Here is an 8,382-nt window from a genome sequence, read left to right on the forward strand (position 1 = left end):
AAATTTTATTATTCCTGCTGAAACCTTACTTCCTGTTATTTTAGTGAATGCAAACTTGCAATATTTGTTTCTCGTGTAAAGCTTATATGTTTAACTTGAAAAATGATGGTGAATTTTGTCAACCATAAGTTACTTATTTCCTTAGCTAAAGTTTGTCATAGAAGCACACATTTGGTTAGGGCATATGGTAATATCAAATCATACAACTCAATAGCTACACAGATTGACGACATCAAACTCAATAGCTACACAGATTGACGACATCAAACTCAATAGCTACACAGATTGACGACATCAAACTCAATAGCTACACAGATTGACGACATCAAACTCAATAGCTACACAGATTGACGACATCAAACTCAATAGCTACACAGATTGACGACATCAAACTCAATAGTTACACAGATTGACGACATCAAACTCAATAGCTACACAGATTGACGACATCAAACTCAATAGTTACACAGATTGACGACATCAAACTCAATAGCTACACAGATTGACGACATCAAACTCAATAGTTACACAGATTGACGACATCAAACTCAATAGCTACACAGATTGACGACATCAAACTCAATAGCTACACAGATTGACGACATCAAACTCAATAGCTACACAGATTGACGACATCAAACTCAATAGTTACACAGATTGACGACATCAAACTCAATAGCTACACAGATTGACGACATCAAACTCAATAGCTACACAGATTGACGACATCAAACTCAATAGCTACACAGATTGACGACATCAAACTAGAATCTACGACAAACGTGGACATTTCAATTTTCCAATTGTCAATTTCCCATTTTTAAGCAGTAACATATCATTTGTTATGTTAAATGGTGTAAAAAATCGCTATTATGTTACGCTCGGTCATATTCGCACCATACACACTTCACTACGAGAAAAGAAAAGAAGTTAGCAGTATACTTTGACTTTAATGTTCGTAAATGATATTATCTCACTAAAGAATTCAAAATGAGGTGACTTTGTTGAACTCATCTTTCCCATCGAACTTGAGATAAAGGTTACAACAGATACAGTTACATGTAAGTATGCCTCATAATTTGGCTTCAACAAGGAAGTGATAATGACGAAGTTGAATACAAAACTTTACAGCAAAAGAGATGTTGTCAGCTTCCTGATTGTTAACTTTCCATGTTTACGTAGCAAAATTACAGCATCGCCTGCATATGGGGCATATATCTCCCAATTGATACGATATTTCCAGTCTTGTAACCTCTTATATGATTTGCCTTGATAGAGGGTTGTTGCTTCCAGGGAAGCTATTAAATCAAGGGTTCCAAATGGTGAAGTTGAAATCATTCCTTCGTAAATTTTACGGACGCCATCTTGAACATTATGGAACATCCGTTTCACATATGATAGCGGATATGTTCCTACTATCGTAACTTACAATCCTGTCCTCTTTTCACGAATGTGACCAACCGAATTAGACTTATTACTGGGTTTGTACTTACAAGAGCAACACGATATGTGATCAAAGCATCATTTGTCTATGTAGAAAGAGCCAAACTCAATACCTCTTGCTGAAAATTACATGTGGAAGTTTTAAAAGTAATTCCTATTCTCCGTACTGATGTTATACTACAATTAAGATGCAAGTTTCAGGTGGCACGGTAGTATTTGCATTCCAGAATTTAGGTTGCTTTTTTGTGTACCCTACTTAGGTTAATGTATCTAAACAGTGCGATTGGACAAAAATACAGTATCAACTGAACTTACTTTCCCAAACTGAGGGATGAATCAGGTGTAGAAAAATATGAAATAATTTTACATACAGATGAAAATGATTTTTTGAGAATTTTTTTAAATTTTGTATTCACTGCACCATAAAAGACCTAAGAGTACTAGTGGCCTTAGGTTTTTCAAGATAGCAAAAAAAGTAAACGGTCATGATACATATTCAAATTCATTTCTGAATAGTAAAATGAAAGTACTTCAGTTAACTGTGAATGTAGAATTTTTTGCAGTGTAAGAAAGTGGTGAAAATTCTAAAAAGGCTATCATTATCCCTTATGGGCCAGGAAATACTACCGTGCCACCTTCAGACGTATAATCATTATGTTATTGGCAAAAGAATATCATTTAATTTTGATTATCTCCCTTTTTCTGGAATAACTCTTATCTTTAAAAAAATGCATTATATGTTTAAGCGATTATCATAGATCAGTTAAAATGTAAATAAGGTGAAATATGCGGACATATCTTATCGGCAAGTTATATGTCATGTCTACGGTGCCTAGCAAAATATTCGGTTATATTTCTTATACCAAGTTCTTTCCAAACGGAAGTTCTGTCGAACAATATTCAAAGATAAATTGTACATTTTTGACGGTGATAGCATTAGGTCAGTAATAATCTTAGTTAGAAGTTCATGGATACATGAGGTATTTAATTTTGCTTATCATTTGTAAACATTTTTAAACCAGGAATACAACATTTGTTGTACTGAATCCTTTTATTCACATTCTAAAACAATTTTTTTTCCATAGAATGAAACAATTCTCAATCCAAGTCACAATTTGTAAAAGTGAAGTATCATAGGTCAAAGTACGGTCTTCACCACAGAGCCGTGACTCAAACCGAACAGCAAGTTATAAAGGGCCCAATCTTTATAAAAACCGAGAAACGGAAAACACTTAAGAACACATCGATCGACAAACGACAACCATTGAACACCAGGTGGTGGGAATGGTGTATTTTGGTTATATTCTGTGCATGACACTATCATTCATGTTTTGCTTTAAATTTTGTTTGTCGACAAATCTAACATGTAATTTATAACCTTAGAGCTGACATATTTGATAGTTTATAAAAGAAATGGTTTATGGTTTTCATTACTATTTCGAGCATTATACTGCCTAAAACAAAAACAATTCCCAGTGCAACTACTTTCCTCATTTTTTTCTGTTATCCTAAAATCAATATGAGTTTTCACATCAGTCGTGTAAGTCAAACTAGGCTCAATCTACTTCATCCAATGAAAATGATACCTCACATGTGAAAGGCCCTGCATAGAGTATATTCAGACACGGTCTTGTAATTACCCAATGTTGGTATGAGTCCTGTAGCGAAACAAAAGTACAAAATATTAAGATAGTTTAATGTTTTCCTTTGCTGAAACATACCTTCATTCATTCGGTATTCTAATCATAAAATGATGTAGAAACTTATGACAAAATGTTGTTGCTTCCTGCAGTAAATAGCTATATTTTATACACAGTGAACTGTTTTTTTTAAAGATTAAATTTTAAACGATAAAAAATACTTTTTTCAGGCAATTTTTTTTATCGACTAAGAGTCATTGCTTATATGATCAACCGACCAAAGAGCGATAACTGTCGTTGTGATAGGAGCATTGTACGGGAAGATTATAACTTTCTTTAAAACCATACCACAAATTTATAAGAATAAATTATAGATTTGATTGATATAGTAACGCTTGCTTAATGACCAATGAAAATGATTTCAGTCATAATTCGGAACGAAGTAACTTGATGATAAGTAGACACTCCAGGGAACTTGCCAGTTTTATTAATATATAAAAAAAAGAAGATGTGGTTGGATTGCCAATGAGAAAAATGCTCTACAAGCTAGAGTCTTAAATGACATAGAAATTAAGAACTATAAAAAAGAAGATGTGGTATGATTGCCAATGAGACAACCATCCACATAAGACCAAAATGACACAGACATTAACAACTATAGGTCACCGTACGGCCTTCAACAATGAGCAAAGCCCATACCGCATAGTCAGCTATAAAAGGCCCTGATAAGACAATGTAAAACAATTCAAACGAGAAAACTAACGGCCTTATTTATGTAAAAAAAAATGAACGAAAAACAAATATATAACACATAAACAAACGACAACCACTGAATTACAGGCTCCTGACTTGGGAGAGGCACATACATAAATAATGTGGCGGGGTTAAACATGTAAGGGGGATCCCAACCCTCCCCTAACCTGGGACAGTGGAATAACAGTACAACATAAGAACGAACTATAAAAATCAGTTGAAAAAGGCTTAACTCATCAGATGGACAAAAATACAAGTGAACGTGGCCCGGTACTTAAAAAAGTAACAATGAACAGATCTGAGAGCACTCGCAGTTATCTGACAGCTAGTTCAAAGCCACTAACAACTAATAAAAAAATCGTTCATCTAAGACTAAACTATCAATCCGTACACATCCAACATCCCATTGATTTAGTGTAAAGACGTCATAAACAGCCAGAGAAAAACATGACCTTGTGCAATAAAAACAATATTCAATTATCTAATTACAGCGTTGAATAGGTAACCTTTTAGAATCAGTTTATTTAAATGAGCGACAAGTTAACACGGATCATTTCTAAATTTCCGGGAACTATAGGCTATTTTTCTTTTAGAATACATATTATCGACTGTCACTACAGATCTTTGATAATCCTAGTTATTAATATATAATTGAAATATTAACTTAACTCGGGCATTTTTTTCTTTCAAAACTTGACCAGACGCTGAGCGATTTAGAGATTAGTATATCTTATAGACATTTGTCTATTGTTGAGTTACTGTTTATCAGGTTGTCTGAATATTGCTTTATTGAAAATTTCAGCTGCAACTAAAGAAATGAAGCGTTTTATCGATAAACCGCAGCGAACCAGTTAAAAAAAAGTTTCATATTGTGTCGAGCAGCTGGTAATACCGTATAGGTGTCTGACCAAATTACTTCCTCCAATTTAGAACGTAAAAGTAGCCCTACTCTCCCAAAAAAGTACTTTCGATGTCATTGTGTCCTTAAACTTCCGAACACATTTGTAGAAAGGAAACTTTTGATGAAAGACAAAAATATTTAGACTATTTTGAGCCAACATGTATTAGTTAATGAGTATAAATTAAAAAGTCAGGATAAGAGCCATCCAAAGTAACTAATTTAAAATGTTCAGAATACATGTTTTTTTTTTTTTGGTAGACCAGTGTACCGAAGGTCAGATCTTTCTTATAAGACTTTAAGGTTAAGTTGAAAATTGGCATGCTAACGTTGAAAGGTGAAACATGCAAGATCCAGGATATAACTGGTTTCTATAAAAACAATATTCAATTATCTAATTACAGCGTTGAATAGGTAACCTTTTAGAATCAGTTTATTTAAATGAGCGACAAGTTAACACGGATCATTTCTAAATTTCCGGGAACTATTATAATAGGCTATTTTCTTTTAGAATACATATTATCGACTGTCACTACAGATCTTTGATAATCCTAGTTATTAATATATAATTGACATATTACCTTAACTCGGGCATTTTTTTCTTTCAAAACTTGACCAGACACGGAGCGATTTAGAGATTAGTATATCTTACAGACATTTGTCTATTGTTGAGTTACTGTTTATCAGGTTATCTGAATATTGCTATATTGAAAATTTCAGCTGCAACTAAAGAAATGAAGCGTTTTATCGATAAACCGCAGCGAACGAGTTAACAAAAAAGTTTCATATTGTGTCGAGCAGCTGGTATAGGTGTCTGACCATTAATTACTTCCTCCACTTTAGAACGTAAAAGTAGCCCTACTCTGACACAAAAAAGTGCTTTCGGTGTCATTGTGTCCTTAAACTTCCGAACACATTTGTAGAAATGAAACTTTTGATGAAAGATAAATATATTTAGACTATTTTGAGCCAAACATGTATTAGCCTATGAGTTTAAATTAAAAAGTCAGGATTAAAGCCATCCAAAGTAACTAATTTAAAATGTTCAGAATACATGTTTTTTTTGTTTTTTTTTGGTAGACCAGTGTACCGAAGGTCAGATCTTTCTGATAAGACTTTAAAGTTAAGTTGAAAATTGGCATGTTAACGTTGAAAGGTGAAACATGCAAGATCCAGGATATAACTGGTTTCTATAAAGTTAAACTTTAGGTCAAATGTTTAGAAATCTGTGAAAATTGTAAAGTTGGTTCAGAATATTTTTATTTGTCATCTGCTTGATCCTTCCATGAAGTTAACTGGTCGTTCTCTAACATGGAAAGTCATATAATTGATACATGGACGATGAAGATGGACTTATGTTGAACATTTAGAATATCCCACAAGCCTCTTAATTAATAATACTGTATATATAAAGGATTTCTTGGGCGTTATTACTTAACTGTGAATGATTATAATTGATTGGATACTGTACACGGTCAAACACAACATCGTCCATAATAAAATACGTCAAGAGGGTTTGTTTAGCGTCCAGTTGCTATTGTCCTCGTCTATGGAAAAATGTCCAGAGAAGGACAAATTTGCATAATGAAATTGTGTCTGTATATAGACAATATTTCACAGATGAATACTATGGAATTTTATCTTGATAAAGGGAGGTTATATTTTGTGCGAATTAAGACAATATTTCATAGATAAATACTACGAAATTGTGTCCTGTTAAAGGGAGGTTATATTTTGGTTATATTTCGTGAGTGTTGAGACAAAATTTCATAGACAAATTGTCATGGAATTTTGTCTCATGAAGGGGAGGTTATCAACATATATTCATGTATATAGGATTTTTTCCTGTGACATGTGCCTGTGTAGCCTATATGTTTATAAAAAAAGCGATTGTCATTACATTACTTATAGTTGTACAGTATAATGTAATAAAATGAAACCTACGTTAGACAATTCCTTAATCTAATACAATAAACCATTTGTAATGTTTCTGTGCAAATTTGAAACTCACTATTAATAATAATATAAATTTTCTACCATACAAAACAATTTCAGTTATAAATCTAAAAATGTGCATGCATGCATGCGTGTGTACTATTTCAAATTGTGAAATAATTCGATTAATTTTTTTTTTCAAAACCAGAATTTCATAGTGAAGTATGGTCATGAATAGAATTTCATAGTGAAATATTGTCCAGAAGGAGGTGACAAAATTTCATGGACAAGGACACTATTTCATAATGAAATATTGTCCAAGACATTTCATTATGAAATACTGTCAGTGGACAATATTTTATATGAAAATTTGTCCGACAGACAATATTTTATGGAGGACAATATTTTATGTTACATATTCACTCAAAATTGCCAAAATTTAGGATAATTAGCAACTCTAGATGTGTTTATCTTTGTTAACAACTCCAGATATGGGATGTTTTGTTAGCAACTCTAGATGTGGGATGTTTTGTTAACAACTCTAGATGTGGGATGTTTGTTAACAACTCTAGATGTGGGATGTTTGTTAACAACTCTAGATGTGGGATGTTTTGTTAGCAACTCTAGATGTGGGATGTTTTGTTAGCAACTCTAGATGCGGGATGTTTTGTTAGCAACTCTAGATGTGGGATGTTTGTTAGCAACTATAGATGTGGGATGTTTGTTAGCAACTCTAGATGTGCATGGGATGTTTTGTAAACAACTCTAGATGTGGGATTTTTTGTTAACAACTCTGGATGTGGGATGTTTTGTGAACAACTCTGGATGTGGGATGTTTTGTTAACAACTCTGGGTGTGGGATGTTTGTTAACAACTCCAGATGTGGGATGTTTTGTTAGCAACTCTAGATGTGGGATGTTTAGTTAGCAACTCTAAATGTGGTATGTTTTGTTAGCAACTCTAGATGTGGGATGTTTTGTTAGCAACTCTAGATGTGGGATGTTTGTTAGAAACTCTAGATGTGGGATGTTTGTTAGCAACTCTAGATGTGGGATGTTTTGTAAACAACTCTAAATGTGGGATGTTTTGTTAACAACTCTGGATGTGGGATGTTTTGTGAACAACTCTGGATGTGGGATGTTTTGTTAACAACTCTGGGTGTAGGATGTTTGTTAACAACTCTAGATGTGGGATGTTTTTTAACAACTCTAGATGTGGGATGTTTTGTTAACAACTCTAGATGTGGGATGTTTGTTAACAATTCTAGATGTGGAATGTTTGTTAACAACTCTAGATGTGGAATGTTTTGCTGCGTTTAACACCCATCATTGGTGGCAGTGGACTGTTTGTTCTGCTAGCTAGGTTAATCAGGTTTTTGTTTCTCTGACATATTCATCGTTTCCATTCTCAATTTTATTTGCCATCTAAAATCATCTAATATTGTTTCATAAAATCATTTATGAATTGTATAATGTTCCCTAATTGACAGACGCGGTTAATGCTTAAGCCTTTTAATCGTTTTCAACGTTTGCCCTTTCAAATATTCTGACATTTAAACAATCAAGCCAATAATTTGCTGTAATAAGCTCTATACATACATGTATCATACAGGCGTACGTTAACATACGAGGTATAATAATGTTGTGTTAGTTTTCTGGTTTGAATTATTTTACATTTGTCATTATGTAGCCTTTTATAGTTGACTATGATGTA

Source organism: Mytilus edulis, chromosome 13, assembly GCF_963676685.1.
Source record: "Mytilus edulis chromosome 13, xbMytEdul2.2, whole genome shotgun sequence".
NCBI classification, from domain to species: Eukaryota; Metazoa; Mollusca; class Bivalvia; order Mytilida; family Mytilidae; genus Mytilus; species Mytilus edulis.